At 38.7% G+C, this 18,020-nt stretch overlaps 1 long non-coding RNA gene across 2 annotated transcripts in view; it reads right to left on the bottom strand.

Moving 5' to 3' along the window:
• Positions 1-316: 316 nt before the first annotated feature.
• LOC148112844 (uncharacterized) overlaps positions 317-18,020 on the bottom strand; it is a 64,169-nt gene continuing 46,465 nt past the window's right edge. For both annotated transcript variants that reach the window (XR_015728750.1, XR_015728749.1), the window contains exons 4-5: positions 10,327-10,518; positions 317-706 (exon numbers count right to left, since the gene is read on the bottom strand). This is a non-coding gene — a long non-coding RNA (uncharacterized LOC148112844). The remainder of the gene's footprint in view (positions 707-10,326; positions 10,519-18,020) is intronic.

The following is an 18,020-nucleotide window of genomic DNA, read 5'->3' as shown; positions in this document are numbered from 1 at the left end:
CATAAAACAGGTAAAAGGGAAAAAAAGAATCCAAACACAGAACTCTGAAGCTGTGATTTGTGGTGTCAAAAGGGACTTCGCCAATCCCGCCTGTGCCATATTACTGGATTTATCATAAAAATTTTATCATCTCTATCTCTATTTTAAAGATTGCTTGGATCTTGTTTTGCTTTGGGTATATAATATCTTTTTCTCAATATGCAAAACAATAACAAGTAATAATAGTGAATATCTTAGTATTAAGTATTCAGCTAAAGACAAAAAGTGTCAGGTATGCTTCCTTCAATATCCAGGAAAGAATGACCCAAACTCCATATTTTAAAGAGATTAGTACTTTTACTGAATATGAATGATCGCAACCCAGGTAAAGCTGGAAGTGAGCAAAACGCGCGAAATAGCATCTAGTAAGCTTCTCCCCCCCCCCGTGTCCATTGACCATCATCCAATCCAAAGGTCTCCCAAAGGTCAGGTGGAATCACGTCTGGCAATGTCATTCATCAGGAATGTAGGGCAGTTGGTCAGCCGGCCCCTTTGGAGATTCAGTTTCATTTCTTGGAGAGACACCTCCTGCATTGGAAAGACACCTCCTGCAATCTTCCCCCCCCTCGCCCCCTTAACTGGTCCCTCCCCTCCCGTTTCTTATGGCAGCTGAAGCAGGCAAAGCGGAGGCTGACATTCGGCCCCTCTTGCAGAAGAGACGTTATTCCTAGATAGGAGGAAAAAACAGGAGAGAGAGAAACAAAGTATATACAAGAATTATGGTTTATCTGGGTATTTGGTATAGAATTGCTGTACTTTCTTGGGAGTTCGGACATCCCGTTTATTTACCCATTCAGCCTGAGACAAAGGGAAATGTTTCCAGGCTATCAGATATTGGACTTTACCATGGTGTTTCCTAGAGTCTAAGATTTCCTTAACTTCAAAATGTTGCTCCCCCTCTATGAGAATGGGAACTGGAAGGGGGCTTTGGTCAGCCCTTAGGGGAGACGAGTGTTCAGGTTTTAATAAACTAACATGAAATACTGGGTGTATACGTCTCAACGTTTTTGGTAAGTCCAACTCAACTGTTACTGGATTAATCAGTCTAATCATATGAAATGGTCCCACATACTTAGGGCCCAGCTTTTTTGACTTCTGGGTAGTCTGTAAGTATTTAGTAGACAAGTAGACTTTATCACCCACTTTATAGATGTGAGCTGGGGACCTTTTCTTATTGGCTTGCGCCTTATGGGCCCGGTGTGCCTCATCTAATGCCTTCCAAATTACTGCCCATGTGCTCTTTAATTGTTCAATCCAATCCATCAAGGAGGGATTCTGGGGATCATCTTGTGGTAGCTCGGGAATGGGTACGAAATCTTGCCCCGATGCGATCTTAAAAGGAGTGAAACCGGTGCTACTGTGAATGGAATTATTATATGCCACTTCTGCAAATGGCAACAGGTCTACCCAATTGTCTTGCTGGCAATTTACGTAACACCTCAGGTATTGTTCTAGCACCCCATTGGTTCTTTCACAGGCCCCATTTGTTTGAGGGTGGTGACTGGAACTCAGCCCCTGGGCGGAGCCTATCAACTTCAAAAACTCCTTCCAGAAACTGGAAGTAAACTGCACACCCCTGTCAGAAATTATTCTTTTTGGAGCTCCATGTAGTCGGTAAATCTGCCGAATAAATAGTTTTGCAAGGGTTTTTGCTGAAGGGATCTTTGAGCAAGGGATGAAATGTACTTGTTTGGAAAACAAATCTGTTACTACCCAAATGACAGTGCAGCCTTCACTCTCTGGTAGGTCCACAATAAAATCCATATATATTTCTTTCCATGGGGCATTCGGTCTAGCCACACCTTGAAGAAATCCAGGGGGTTTTCCTGGAGGTCTTTTAGCCGAGGCACATACTGGACAGCTAGCCACATATGCCTCTATGTCTTTCTTGAGTGCAGGCCACCAAAATTGCCTCTTAACAAGATGTAGAGTCTTAACAAATGCAAAGTGTCCTGCGGCCTTGGCATCATGGGCATATTTCAATGCGGTTATTCTTAATGTGGTCGGAACATACAATTTCGATCCAATCCAAGCTAGTCCGTCACGATGTGTACATTCATTCAAGTGGTTCTTAAACCACTCGTCAGTTTCTAGCGCTTCTTGCAATTTTTTTTTATTGCAAAAGTTTTACAATTACATTTTCACCCCTTTTTCCCCCCCCACCTCCCCCCCAGACTTCCCAACCTCCCTAACCCTCCCTAACCCTCCCCTCCCCCCAGACTTCCCTATAATATACTCATACTCATAAAAAACCCTTAATATAACACTTATATATAAACTTGAACCCCTCCCTCCCCTGTATAATTTTTCTCTTTACCTCATTACGTTAAAATGTTTCCAATACATTATTTTCAAATAAAAGCTATTTGATACTTTCTAGTTTGATATTTGTTCTGAACATATTCTATCCACCTTTTCCATTCCCATTCATAAGTCTCTTGTGAACAATCTTTTAAATATGCTGAAATCTTCGCCATCTCTGCAAAACTAGCCATCTTCAAAGTCCATTCCTCGATAGTGGGCAAAGCTTCATTCTTCCAGTATTTACCTATCAACAATCTTGCTGCTGTTATCATATACAATATCAATTTTGTTTCACCCAATGTAAAACCCTTAACTATACCCAATAAAAACAATTGTGGAGAGAATTGAATTTTTTTCTTCAAAACATTCTGCATGACCCACCAAATTTTTATCCAAAAAGCCTTAACTTTCCTACAGGTCCACCAAACATGATAATACGTAGCATCCAAACATTCACATCTCCAACATTTTGGCTGAACATTAGGGTACATACATGACAACTTTTTGGGATCTAAATGCCATCTATAAAACATTTTATAGAAATTTTCCCTCAGGTTCTGCGACTGTGTAAATTTAACATTCTGAACCCAAATTTTTTCCCATGTTTCCAACATCACTGGTTCTTCAAAATTTTGTGCCCACTTAATCATACAATCTTTAACTAATTCAGTTTCTGAGTCCCTTTCTAGCAAAACATTATAAAGCCTCTTGATATGCATTGGACCTTTCTCTCTTATATGTCTAACCAATTCTTCCTCATGCAACATAATACCAGTTTTTTGGTCCTCTTTCCATCTCAATTGTAATTGATTATATTGTAACCAAGTTAAATTAATCCCTTCGTCCAACAGTGTCTGCAATGTCTTCAGCTGCCATCTGCCCACATCTGTAAAAAGAACCTCTTTGTATAAAAACCCCCCGAGTGACATTATATTTGTATTCCACAAAGTATGACCAAGATCCAACCATAACGGTATTTTATAATCCCATTTGAGTCGGTGCTTCTTCCAAACTCTCATCAAAGAGTCTTTAAGTATATGACTTTTAAATACTTTATCAACTTTGTCATCATAAAATAAGTAAGCATGCCATCCAAATTCAAGATCAAAACTTTCTGCATTCAATATTCCAACCTTTTTACTTCCAAACCAATCACTTGTTAAAGTTAAAGCTGCTGCATCATAATATAGCTGTAGGTTTGGAAGTTTAAGACCTCCTCTTTCTGGAACATCTTGCATAATTTTCAATTTCACTCTCGGCTTCTTCTCGTTCCAGATGAACTTATTCACTCCAGATTGCCAAACTTTCAATTGTTTATCACTTTTAAGCACCGGAATCATTTGAAACAAAAAAAGAAATCTTGGCAAAATATTCATCTTAACTGCTGCTATTCTTCCAAGTAGAGACAGCTGCAGTTTTTTCCAAGTCTCCATATCTTTCTGCACCTCTCGCCACAACACCTCATAGTTATTTTGAAACAATTTCATGTTTGATTCTGCAACCTGAACTCCTAGATATTTTACCTTAGGTACAGTCTCAAAACCTGCCCTCCTTTCAAGCTCATGTTTACGATCTTGTGTCATGTTTTTAGCTATCATTTTAGTCTTTTTTGGATTCAGTCTAAAACCTGAAACTTTACCATAGTCTTGTATAATGTCCTTCATCAAGATTATTGATTCCATTGGTTGTGATAGGGTAACAACCAGATCATCTGCAAATGCCTTTATTCTGTAATCCTCTTGCCTAATCTTTATACCTTTCAAGATATTAGAGTCCCGTATTGTATTTAGCAAGACTTCTAGTGTTAAAATAAATAAAAGTGGGGACAACGGACATCCCTGTCTTGTTCCTTTTTCAATTTTAAACTCTGTTGTCAGACTTCCATTAATAATGATCTGTGCCTTTTGCTCTTGATAAATTGCTGAAATCGCCTGTATAAATTGATCCCCAAAGTCCATCTTTTTTAAAGTCTTTAGTAGAAAATTCCAATCCACTCTATCAAAGGCCTTCTCTGTGTCCAAAAAGACCAGCACTGCAGGAATCTGTTTATTCTTCTCAAGATATTCCAATAAATCTATTACTTGCCTTACATTGTCCTTCATGTATCTGCCCTCGATAAATCCCGCTTGATCATCATGAATCACCTTTTGAATTACTGGCATCAACCTGTTGGCTAGTACTTTCGCAAAGATTTTATAATCTGTATTCAAAAGAGATATTGGTCTATAGTTCTCTGGTTTTTTAGGACCGATTTGTTCTTTTGGTATCAAAGATATGTAAGCTGTTGTCCATGATGGGGGTATTTTACCCCCTTGCTGAATATTGCAAAATAAATCTCTAAGTTGTTCTACCATTTCAGCTTGCAAAGTTTTGTAATACACTGCGGTCAAACCATCCGTGCCAGGAGCTTTGGCTGTTTTTAACTGTTTAATTGCTACTATTATCTCCTCCTCTGTTATAGGATAATTCATTCTTTCCTTTTGTTGATCAGTAATTTTTGTAACTCTTTTATCGTTTAAATATTTTTCTATAAGTCCATTCTGCACCTCCTCTTTAGCATATAATTTAGTATAATAGTCCACAAAAGCTTCTTTAATTAATTTTTGTTGAAAGATTTCTTTCCCTCCAATATCAATACTATCAATAGTCTGTATACTTTGTTTTTTCCTCAATGTGTAAGCCAACCATCTACCCGGTTTATTAGCGTTACAAAATGTGTTATGCTTCGCATATTGTAAGTTTGTTGCAACTTGTTCCGCCATAAGCATTTGAAATTGGTCTTTCAAAAGTTTTATAGCACTACGTATTCTTTCATCTGTTGGATTTTTAATAAGTAACTGTTCTTTATTCTTTATTTCTATTTCCAGTTCAGATCTTTTCTTTTGTCGGAACAGTCTATGTTTAGAGTTCATGTAGATAAGTACCCCTCTCATATAAGCTTTACTTGCGTCCCACACAATTTCAATTGGGGTACCTTTGTTCAAATTTATTTCAAAAAATTCTTTCAAATGCTTTTTAAGTTCTGTTGTATTTTTTTCATATCTAAACAAATTCTCATTTAATCTCCAAGAACGTCTCTCAACCTTGTCCATCTCAATTTCTATCCATACTGGGCTATGGTCAGTCAAAGTTCTTGGAAAAATCTTTGTTCTTTTTGTCTTAACAAGTAAATCATCTGTCAACAAAATGAAGTCAATCCTAGAGAAGGATCTGTGTCTGTCAGAAAAAAAAGTGTAGTCCAATTCTTTTGGATTATGTATTCTCCAAACATCTTTTAGTTCCATATCTTCTTTCATGTCAAAAAAGGTCTGTGGTAATCTGATCCTAGACTTTGCCAAACTCTTTTTATCTAATTTAGAGTCGATTACTCCATTCCAGTCTCCCATAATTAAAATAGATCTGTAATCCCATTGCAATATTTTAGTATGTAACATCTTATAGAAATAATCCTGTTGTTGATTGGGAGCATAAATTCCAATCAGAAGAATTTGGCCATTTGCTGTAAGCAATTCAATTGCTACAAACCTACCATCTTCATCTGCTTCTATAACTTTAGCTGTTAACTTTTTATTTACATAAATAACCACACCATTCTTTTTTTGCGAAGTTGAAGATATAAAATGTGTTCCTACTTTGGAGTTTATCAAATATTTTTGATCTTGAGTTGTGATATGCGTTTCTTGTAAACAAATTATATCATTATTAAATTGTTTCAAATATGTAAATAATTTCTTCCTTTTCTGTGCTGAATTCAACCCATTAACATTCCAAGATAAACACTTAAACATCATCACCCTCTTTCTGGAGCAAAGAGCAAAATAATTGAAGGTCATCCGAAAGCTTCGATCTCGCTCCCCCCATGGCTCCAATCTCTTGTGCAGTACTCTTAACTGCCTCCTTGTCTTGTCTTTCCTGTTGTTGTTGTTGCTTTTGTTTAAGTAACTTAGATTGAGCTCGAGTTATACGTTGATCCTTAACTTCAATCATCCGAACCGGGTCCAAGATTGGAGAAGATTCCAGCAAGGGCTCATCCAGAAAACCTCCTTCTGCACCTTGCACTTCCTCTAATTCCTGCTTAGACTGTTCTTGCAATTCTCGTTGAGGTTGCTTCTCTTCACTCTCTTTAATCTCCAAAACTGTAAATGTACGTGGAGATGGTGTTCTTTCCTTAAGAATAGTAGTATAGAAGTGCTGTGCCTTCTCCACGGTATTCAAACGGTATCTTTCTCCCTTGTATCTGAAAATTATGCCAACTGGTGCGTCCCACCGGAAAGGTATCTGTAAATTTTGCAATTCCTTAACAAGAAAGCCAAATTCTTTTCTAGCTTTCAGCATTTTAGGAGGCAATTCTTTATAAATTCCAATTCGTGAGCCCCCCACTTGTACAGAAGTGTAAAAGGATTTTTGCAGGATATCGTTTCTTATTTCTCTATCTGTAAAATATATGACCACATCTCTAGGTAATTGTCTTTGTCTGGCCACCCAGGAGTTCACTCTGTAAATTTTGTCTATTTTGTGAAAAACCACATCAGGATTAACTTGTAGAATCTTGGCCAGGGCCTCAGAACAAACTTGTCTCAAATCCTGTCTTTCCTCCTCTCGAATTCCTCGAAGCCGTATAGCAAACTCCATTGCCCTGAATTGTATCATGACAATCTCGTTTTCAACTCTTTGCATTTTATTATCAACATCAGCAATTTTATAATCATTGTCTTTCATCTTAACATTAACTTCTGATTTAAGTTCTTCAACTTTAAAATCAACTTTCCCAATAAATTCTGCCAGGCCAGATGCCACTTCTGATATTTTTTTGGTCACCTTGTTTTGGTTCTGTTTCACCATATCTTTAACTTCATTAATTTCCTGCATAAATTCCTGAAGTTTATCATCTATCTCCTGTTGAGATTTTTGAAATTTATCATCCAAAGTTTTAGAAATAAATTCTTTTAAATCTCCCACATCAAATTCTTTTTTCTGAGTCTGTAGCTGTTGAGCAGGGGGAAGCTGCGTTTCATGTTTGTGTGTGGGGGATCCCCCCCCCGTTGCCTTCCCTTCCTGCTTCTTTGAAGCCATCCTGCCACGTGATCTAGTTTTTATAAAGAGGGAAGTTCCTTTTCCTTTCCCTCCTGCACAAAGACTTCTAAAAAAGTCCCCCAGATTTGATCAAATAAAGGTTGAAGTAAAGCAAAGTCAAGTATTGAAAAGGGAGAAATTTTCCACTTGTTTCTCTTATTACAAACAAGGCAACTTTGTAGCAACTTGGAAACTTTGTAACAAAGCAAGATAACTTCACCAATCCACACTCGCTGGCTCGTTAACTCTAAGGCTGAGCGCCATGTTTTTTCAAAGCACTTTCACTCATTCGCATTTTTCTCAGATTAAAAAGTCAACAAAGCGCTAATACTTGCGTTTCCAAGTTTCAGGATTCAGGTAGTTTCGCTGTTTATTAAAGCTGGTTCTTTTCGCTTTGAGTTTCCTGCAGCCGGCTTGTTCTGCAAAAGCAGAATCGTCCCACGTCGCCCGGAGTTTCAGCAGGTTGGGAGGGAGCCACGCCTGTTCTCTCCCCAGAAACTTCCCTGGGGGGTTACAGGGGCTCGACCTGTGCCCTGCGATCTCTACTTCATCAATCCTGTGGATTTTGAAGGTTTCGAGCCGCTTCTTCGTCGCGAAGCGGCTCTACAGGCGGCGGGGCTGGCGGAGCTTCAAAAGGCACCGCCGTCGCCGAAGACAGGGAAACCGGAAGTCCCATGCCTCTATGTCTTTCTTGAGTGCAGGCCACCAAAATTGCCTCTTAACAAGATGTAGAGTCTTAACAAATGCAAAGTGTCCTGCGGCCTTGGCATCATGGGCATATTTCAATACGGTTATTCTTAATGTGGTTGGAACATACAATTTCGATCCAATCCAAGCTAGTCTGTCACGATGTGTACATTCATTCGAGTGGTTCTTAAACCACTCGTCAGTTTCTAGCGCTTCTTGCAATTTTTTGAGTAAATCCCCCGAGAGTTCTGGCTCGGTTTTTGCCTGCGCTCTGGTAGTAGCAGGTATTGCCAATTGTGTCGAGGGGATCATAGGTTGAACCACCTCCTTCTTGATGCTGTTGTACTGAGGCAATCTGGAAAGTGCATCCGCCATGAAGTTCTTTCCACCAGGAAGGTGACGTAGGGTGAAATTGAAACGATTGAAATGTTGGGCCCAACGAGCCTGTTTTGGTGACAGTTTGCGTGGTGTTTTTAACGCCTCTAAATTCTTGTGATCAGTCCAAACTTCGAAAGGGTGCTTCGCTCCTTCTAAAATTTGTCTCCATGTTAACAGCGCCCATCTAACTGCAAAAGCCTCCTTCTCCCATATGGCCCATTTCCTTTCCATTTCTGATAGTTTACGGGATGTGCAGGCACAGGGTTGCAATACCCCCTTTTCATTCTTTTGCAAGAGTATTGCTCCTACAGCTACGTCACTGGCGTCAGCTTGTACTACAAAAGGTTGTTCCATGTCTGGGTGTTTGAGCACTGGTTCAGCCGCAAACAGCCGTTTCAATTTTTCGAAAGCGGCTTGACAGTCCATAGTCCATTCCAGTGGTTTCGAGGGTTTGGGCTTTACTTCCCCTTTCGTTTTTAGCAAGTTTGTAATTGGTAGTGCGATTTTCACGAACAAGGGGATAAATTGTCTATAAAAGTTAGCAAACCCCAAGAAGCTCTGTAATTGTTTACGGGTGCGTGGTGCGGCCCATTCCAACACTGCCCGAACCTTTTCAGGGTCCATCTCTATTTCCTCATGCGATATACGATATCCAAGATAGTCGATTTTGTCTTGGTGGAATTCACATTTAGAAAGTTTGGCATAGAGTTCAGCAGCTCTGAGTTTCTTCAAGACCGTCCACACCAATTTTACATGGTCGGCCATGTTGTCAGAATAGATCAGAATGTCATCCAAGTAGACCAATACCCCCTTATACAGGTGCTCATGCAATACTTCGTTGATCAATTGCATGAATACAGCAGGGGCTCCCTGTAGTCCAAAAGGGAGCACTCTGAACTGGAAACATCCCAGTGGGCAATTAAATGCTGTTTTCCATTCATCCCCCTCTTTTATTCTCACTCAGTAGTATGCCTCTCTTAAATCAAGTTTGGTGAAAAATTTTCCCTTCCCTAAATGGGCTAACATGTCCTTCATAAGTGGGAGAGGGTAGACATTTTCTACGCAAATAGCGTTGATATTTCTATAATTGACCACCAAACGAAAGGATCCATCTTTCTTTTCGCGGAACATTACTGGCACCGCCACCTTGGGTTTGGCTCGTTTGATGAATCTCCGTTCTAGGTTCTTGTCAATAAAATTTCACAATTCCCCTAATTCTCGAGGTGTCATGGGGTAAATTTTTGGTTTGGGAAGCTTCACCCCAAGGAGTATTTCAATGGTGCAGTCGGTAGCCCTGAGGGGAGGCAGAGCATCCGATGCCTTTTCGCTAAAGACTTCCTTGAGGTCCCAATATTCCTTTGGAATCTTCTCTTCTCCCTCAATATAGTCAATGGCTACTGCCGCCCTTTCTGGTTTTATGTCGTCCCTCAAGGGGGAGCCTTCCTTCTCCGGATTCGGTTCTGCCGTACGGATGCGCAGGACCCCCATCTTCCAATTCACCTGTGGGTTCCATTTTCGAAGCCAGGGCAGTCCTAGAATGAGGGGTCTCTCCATGCCAGGGGCCACAATAAATCTGAGATTCTCTACATGATTCCCCAACTGCAATTCAAGGGGTTCGGTAATAAAACTAGCTGGGCCCCCTCCTGCAATCGACCCGTCTAATTGACAGAATGCAATGGGTCTTTTTAAGGTTTTTAGTCTTAGACCCATTTCCTCCACCACCTTGGGGCTAATTATGCACCTAGTGCACCCCGAGTCCAATAGGGCTATCATTTGCGCATGGGCCCCTGTGGATGGTACCCTTACTTCTACGGGGGTGAGCAAGGGTTCTTCCGTGTGACTCACCCGATCATCGGTGTCGGAGTCGGAGTCCGTCTCGCTGTCGTCATTGTGGGTCGGAGTTCCCAACTCACCCTGGTGTCGGGGAGCGAACTCAACGACTTCTCCTTTCAGGGCGGTGCCGCGGGTCTTGGCGGGTATTTTGTCGCCTTTCTTTGGCCCGGCCCCGGCAGCTTTTGGCAATTAGTGCTCAATTAGCTGGAAAAATAAAGCATCAAATGGAAGATGCTGAAAGAACACGTTTGCCAAAGCTGAACTAAGTGAACTGGAAAGAATTGAGAAATGTACTAAAAAAGGTCAATGAGGCTGTGCAAACTATTCAAACCACTACATTAGCCGAAACAAACCAACTGATATATGCAGCAGATGTCATAACCACCAAAGAACTGGGGTTGAAAATACAAAAGAATCAAAGAGGCAAGAAGGGGAAGCCTAAGTGGAAAATTTGGTTAGAATTGAAGATCAAAAAAGTACATGGAGATTTGAGCAACTTGAAGAACCTAAGGCAAGGTCAGTTAAAGAACAAGCAGGTCAAAAGCAGCCTGGAAGCAAGATACGATCTGAGGAATAAGGAGATTGCAGTAGTAATTGAAGAGTTGAAGCAGAGGGTTGTTGCCATCGCTGAAAAGATTAAAAGGTATGAAAACCGAGTAACTCAGTTCAAGGAAAACTCACAGTTCAGAGCAAATCAGCACCAGTTTTATAAAAGCTTAGAAAATGGAGACGGAGTAACAACAAATGAAAAGCCTGATAAAGAAAAAGCTCTAAAATTCTGGAAGAATTTGTGGGAAAACAACAAGAAGCACAACAGAAATGCAAAATGGATCAAACAGGTTGAGGACTCTATTAAAGTGCATAAAATGGAAGACGTGAAAATAACAAAAGCAATGGTGCAAAGACAGTCAAGAAAAGTGAAGAACTGGAGTGCACCTGGACCGGATGAGCTGCATGGCTTCTGGTTAAAGGCACTTACAAGTCTGCACAAAAGATTGGCAACCCAGATGAACCAGATCCTAAAAACACCTGAAAATGATGAATGGATGACAACTGGAAAGACATTTTTGATCCAAAAAGATAAAGAAAAAGGAAAGGACCCTGGAAACTATAGGCCAATCACCTGCTTGCCAACAACATACAAGCTTCTTACTGGTATCATTGCAAACCAAATCTATGGATACCTGGAAAGAAATAACTTGCTTCCTGTAGAACAGAAAGGATGCTGCAAAAACTCAAGAGGAACAAAAGATCAATTGCTGATCGACAAGCTAATCCTAAAGAACTCAAAGAAAAGACGAACCAACCTGTTCATGGCTTGGATAGACTATAAGAAAGCATTTGATTCAGTTCCCCATAGCTGGATCAAGAAATGCCTGGAAATATTAGGCATCAGCAGCAACATACAAAAATTCATGGAATCTTCAATGAACCTCTGGAAAACGAAACTTATGGCTAATGAAGAAGAACTGGGTGAAGTTGAAATTAAACGAGGCATTTTCCAGGGCGATTCCCTTTCACCCCTACTTTTTATACTCTCAATGCTACCACTGACAATCATTTTGAAGAAGATGAACTGTGGATATGAACTTGCAAAGAAAGGACTGAAAATCTCGCACTTGATGTACATGGATGATTTGAAGCTGTTTGGTAAAACAAAAGCTGAACTGAATTTATTAATTGAAAACACAAAAGAATTCAGCCAAGACATTGGTATGCAGTTTGGAATTGACAAATGTGCAACAATAGCAACCAAAGCAGGCAAGATCATAGAAGAGGATGGAATAGAACTAGAGAATGAAGAAATGATAAAGGCAGTAAAATCAGAAGAAGGCTACAAGTACTTCGGGATTTTAGAAGCCTCTGACTTAATGCATAATAAAGTCAAGGAATTAACTTCAGCCAAGTACATTCGACGAATTCGTAAGATATTAATGTCCAAATTGAGTGGAGGAAACATCATAAAAGCCATAAATACCTGGGCTATACCTGTGATTAGATACTCTGCAGGAATAATTGACTGGACCCAGATGGAGTTAGACAATTTGGACAGAAAAACAAGGAAGCTTATGACAATGAATCATGCCTTGCACCCTAAAAGTGATGTTGACCGATTATATTTACCAAGAGCAGAGGGTGGTCGAGGACTCCTACAAGTAAAGCAGAGTGTGGAAGAAGAAAAATGCAGCTTGAATGGTTACATCCAGAAAAGTGAAGAACCAATGATTAAGGAAGTAAATAAAGGAGGCCTTTTAAAGACAACTAAAACAAAAGCAGAATATAAGAAAGAAGTAATTGAGCAGCGAGCTGAAAATTGGAAACACAAAGCTCTGCATGGCCAATACTTGAAAAGTATTGAAGGCAAAGCTGACCAGAAACTAACTTGGAACTGGTTAAGATCAGGAGTACTGAAAAAAGAAACAGAAAGCTTTATTTTGGCAGCTCAAGAACAAGCCCTAGCCACAAACTGTATGAAGGCAAAAATTCAACATGTTACCACCAACAGCAAATGCCGCCTCTGCAATGAAAAAGAAGAGACAGTTGACCACCTGATCAGTGGGTGCAGCAAAATTTCACAAACTGACTACCTACAACACCATGACCGTGTCGCTAAAATCATTCACTGGAAATTGTGCCAGAAGTTTGGATTTGAGTACAGCAAAAACCACTGGGAACATCAGGTTGAGAAAGTTTTAGAGAATGAGAAACTCAAGATCTTGTGGGACTTTAGGATTCAGACTGACAGGCACTTGGTCCACAACACACCTGACATAACAATAATTGAAAAGAAAAAAGTATGGTTCATTGACATTGCAATACCTGGTGATGCACGAATTGAAGATAAGCAGCAAGAAAAAAATCACAAAGTACCGGGACTTACAAATTGAAGTTGAGCGACTGTGGAAAAAGAAATCGTGTGTTGTCCCGATTGTAATTGGAGCCCTCGGAGCAATACCCAAAGGGCTACCCCGCTATTTAGAAATTCTAAATTTGCCAGACTTGAACATTTTGACTCTACAAAAAAACCACCTTACTCGGAACAGCTTACATCCTCCGACGATACCTTAACAGTTCCTAGGTCCTTGGTTAGGACTCGAGCTGCTGAGCTATTAATCAGCCTCAAAGGCTGTGAATCTCACTAAAGATTAACCAATAAATAATAATAATAATAATAATAATAATAATAATAATAATAATAATAATAGTAGTAGTAGTAGTAGTAGTAGTAGTAGTAGTAGTAGTAGTAATAGTAATAATAATAATAACAGACTGATAAAGTTTTGGAACACAATACCCCGGATATCACGATTGTGGAGAAGAAAAAAGTGTGGATCATCGACATTGCCATATCCGTTGACAGCAGAATTGACGAGAAACAACTTGAAAAAGTCACAAGATATCAAGATTTGAGAATCGAACTGCAGAGACTCTGGCATAAACCAGTGCAGGTGGTTCCAGTGGTACTTGGCACACTGGGTGCTATGCCTAAAGACCTAGGCAACACTTAAAAACAATTGGTGCTGACAAGATCACCATTGGTCAGCTGCAGAAGGCCACTTTACTGGGATCTGCTTGCATAATCCGCCGATACATTACACAGTCCTAAACGCTTGTGAAGTTTGGGATATGAAATCCAGCATGGTCATCTCATTTGCTGTGTATACTGTCATTATTATTATTATTATTATTATTATTATTATTATTATTATTAGTCTTTTTTGTACCTGGATGTGTTAATTTAATTTTGAGACTTGATAGTACAGTGGTTTAAGCACCCTGTTATTAACACAGCTGCCTGCAATTTACTGCTGGTTCGAATCTCTCCAAGGCTCAAGGTTGACTCAGCCTTCCATCCTTTCTAAGGTAGGTGAAATGAGGACCCAGTTGTGGGGGCAATAAGCTGACTTTGTATAAATATACAAAAGTATGAAGGCTATTGCTTAACGCATTGTAAGCCGCCCTGAGTCTCCGGAGAAGGGCGGCATATAAATCAAATTTTTTAAAAAAAATTAGAATGTCTTTGCTATACAGTACTTCAATGTAAAAATGAGATAAATAAAATGCATATGCCTGGGATCAGATACAGGACTGGCATCAAGATGATCTCCCCTCCAATACTGTATAGTTGGTCATATCTGTTTGACAAATCTGCATGAGTTAAACCTCCACAAAGCATTAAAAGTGAATTTCTGAGAAAGAATTACAAGAGTGAAAGAACTGGTGCATCTTTTTAAAGAAAAAAAATTAAGCAATTGCAATAGGTATCTAAGCTTTAAAATGACATCAGACTGTGGATCAAATACTCATGATTTTGCTTTTTACCCTTTGGGGTCATTTCTCTAATAAATAATTCAGAGACTGCAGTGGCAAGTAGTTTGCATACTGACAAGATTAAAAAGAATGCTTTGTCTGAGTTAAATTTACAATCTGAAACCTTCCTTTAAAATGTCAAAAAGGTAATTAATTTAAGATGGTTTGCCAAGCAGAATCCTCCTGATCCTGTCAGAATAATTTCATTTCCTAAGGGTGAGGAAGAATGTTGCATTTTTCTTGGTGAAGCTTTGGTTCTATTTTCTTTGCTTTCATTCCCCTATTTCATTTGTATTAACGTATTCCTCATAGTCTTTCTGAGTAAAAATTAGTTCTACAATCTTTTCTGCAGAATGCCACACCCCCCCCTTCAGTCTCCCACAGATAAAGCAAATAGGGGCAACAAATTACCACTGAACAGGGACTGAAATACCAGCCAGACCTTTTGACTTGAAAAGAAGACAAGTATTTTCCACAGAGAATGCCTCTCCCCCTGCCTGCACATTCAGACAAGCATTTCTGAGGAACAGCAGGACACGCATAAATTCAACAGCATGACAATTCAGTTTGGGCAGAGCAAAAGCTTTCGGTCCCACACCAGCACAGTAGCAATTACTCTTATGAAAGAGTGCCTAAATGTACTACAATCAGCAGGATTTTTTTTACATCTGCTCTTCAAGTCATGTTTACTGGTGTAAAAATGTTTTTGTAGTTGTGACACCTCAGTTAATTCCCGCAGGGCAATAGGAATTTGATTAAACAATAGAGCATCATTTGGAGACTTCTGGCAATTTCACTTGGCTTTAGGAAAGAAAGTCATTTTTATTTTTATTTTCCACTTGTATGAACATGTGATGTTTTATATGTTATAATAACTCATAATACTTTGAGTTATTCAGATGTGCCTATTGTTGGAATGTTGACACCTCACATTCCATTTTGCCTTTGAATAGAAGGTTTGAGCTGTTTAAACCAACCTGCTACAGATTTCATTGGGACTGAAATTGTGCAATGCACAGAAATAGATACAATCACAAAGGTGAGCAGTGAATAGTGCCTTCTAAAATCTGTCATTGTACAGCGCAAATTTGACTGGCGAAAGGACGAGAGACGGAAGGAAAGGATTACAAGCAAGCGGTGGATTATAATTTTATAAATAACGTGTTTTGATTTCACAAAGAATAAAGACTATTTGAGAAAGTGACAGTAGAAAGTGAAGCTTAAGAATTAAGACTCTTTAAGACTGTTGCGGGCAAAAGGGAATCAGCGGAACGGAGTGAAAGGTGGACTGAGGATCGAGGACTTGGAGAAGGAGTTTTTACTTTGTATCCAGCAGTAATAATAAATCCAAACCACAGATAAAGGGCTTGTAATAAGACATTGGACACATTGATGCTGTCGGCGGAGGAGATATAACTTGCTACAAATCGGAACAATTATTTTACTGTTTCAACGGAAGTTGCTGCAACAGAACTGTGAAAGCTGGGCGAACTGAAGGCGAACTGAATAACGAAGGAAGAAGGAGAAAGAAGTAATTCCAATTGGTCTGAAAGTGATTTAATGGAGAACTTTTAACATCCAATTATCAAATATAGTTATTCTATTTATATTACAAAATCCAACTACAGTTTAATTAACTTTGCCTAAATAATATTAATACCAATTTTGAAGTTATTATAATATATATCAAATTGACTTAAGATTAATTTTTTTTTCTTTTCATTTCCTTTTTCCCTTCTTTATTGTCCTATGGTTTCCCACCCCAATGAAATAAGATAATAGATTCTATAGTAATATATTGATTAAGGGAATTATATTGTGTATTGATTGGAAATTTAGATATTAACATAGACATTGTAAAGAGACTGTTATAGATAATATTAAGGAATAATAAGGAACAATAATTGTGAGAATTAATATAAGTACTACATATTGGTAACTGTGATATAACCTAAATACATATAGAACTTAATAGAATATCTTATATGACTCATAGGGAATCTTAGACTATATAAGTTTATTACATAAAGGTATATATGAATTGTTTAGGCTTAAAGTGAATTTAAGTATTGGAATAAGTATGATCATTAATGTGATTTAGTATTAATATAACTTGGCATTTAAATATTGATTATATTACACTGTTTAGGAATAAGAACAGGAAAATGAATTGCTAAAACACTGTATTTCCCCTTAACCCCACTGAATTAATCAATTTGACTTCTATATAACGATATTTCAAATACCCCCAATCAGTGTATGAAAATTTGGGAAAAAATAATACAAAAAACGATGGCAACATCCTCAATAACAATAACTAAACAAGGGAAAAAACCAGCACCCATACAATCTTCACCTGCACAACAAAAAACCATAGACACGATGCTAACTACAGACAAAGATAAAGCTGCTACCACACACAACATACAGAATATACAGTCTATATTGGCTATGATACAGGAGGGGATGAACAAGACCCAAGAAACAATAGCGAATAACCACGAAGAAACAAAAAAGAATCATGAGGAATTGAAATTAGAAGTAGGACAAATAAACGACAATATAAAAAAAATGGACGATAAGATTGAAAGAATACAACAAAACATAGTTAAAAACGAAGAGCGAATTCAAAATATGGAAGCCAAAATGGTCCAATCGGAGAAGAAGATGGATAACATCGAACAAAATCAAATGGAGGTAAACAGAGAACTTGAAGAATCAATTACCCATTTAGAATTAGAAAAGGCATCTTTCTTTTTACGGTTTCAAAATATTGCAGAAATAAAGGGAGAAGATCTAAGAGACCTGATGACAGATATATTAGTTGAGGCTACCCAAAAGGAAAAAAACGATATTAGTAGGGAAATTGACGAAATTTATAGAGTGCATACGAATTACGCTCGTAGGCACAAACTACCTGGAGAAATACATGTCAGATTCGCACGTAAAACCGTAAGAGAAGAGATTTATACACTAATGAGAGAGGAGAAACCATGCTACAAAGGGAAAGAAATAATAACTTTAAAACAAGTTCCAAGAAGAATAAGAGAATATAGGAAAAACTACAATTTCTTGACAACCCTACTGAACCAACATAAAATAATGTTTCGCTGGCTGGTGCCAGAGGGAATTCTAATATCCTGGGATGACAAAAAATATAAAATAGACACGATAGAGAAGGCACAGGAATTTTTTGACACGCATTTCATAATAGAAGAAGAACAGGAATCTAGGTGTGACCCAGATAATACAAACCAGGAACACCTTACGGGGGAAACAAAAAAAGGAAAGGAAGAAAAGGAGTCTAGGGAAAAGGAGAGGAGTGAAAGAGAAGGGGCTAGGGGGAAAACACAAATGGTAACAAGAAACACAAGTAAACTCAAACTAACAAAGAA

Source organism: Pantherophis guttatus, chromosome 7, assembly GCF_059756535.1.
Source record: "Pantherophis guttatus breed Tessera chromosome 7, ASM5975653v1, whole genome shotgun sequence".
NCBI classification, from domain to species: domain Eukaryota; kingdom Metazoa; phylum Chordata; class Lepidosauria; order Squamata; family Colubridae; genus Pantherophis; species Pantherophis guttatus.
The sequence above is the reverse complement of the archived record's forward strand: the minus strand, read 5'-3'. Positions and strand labels throughout refer to the sequence as shown.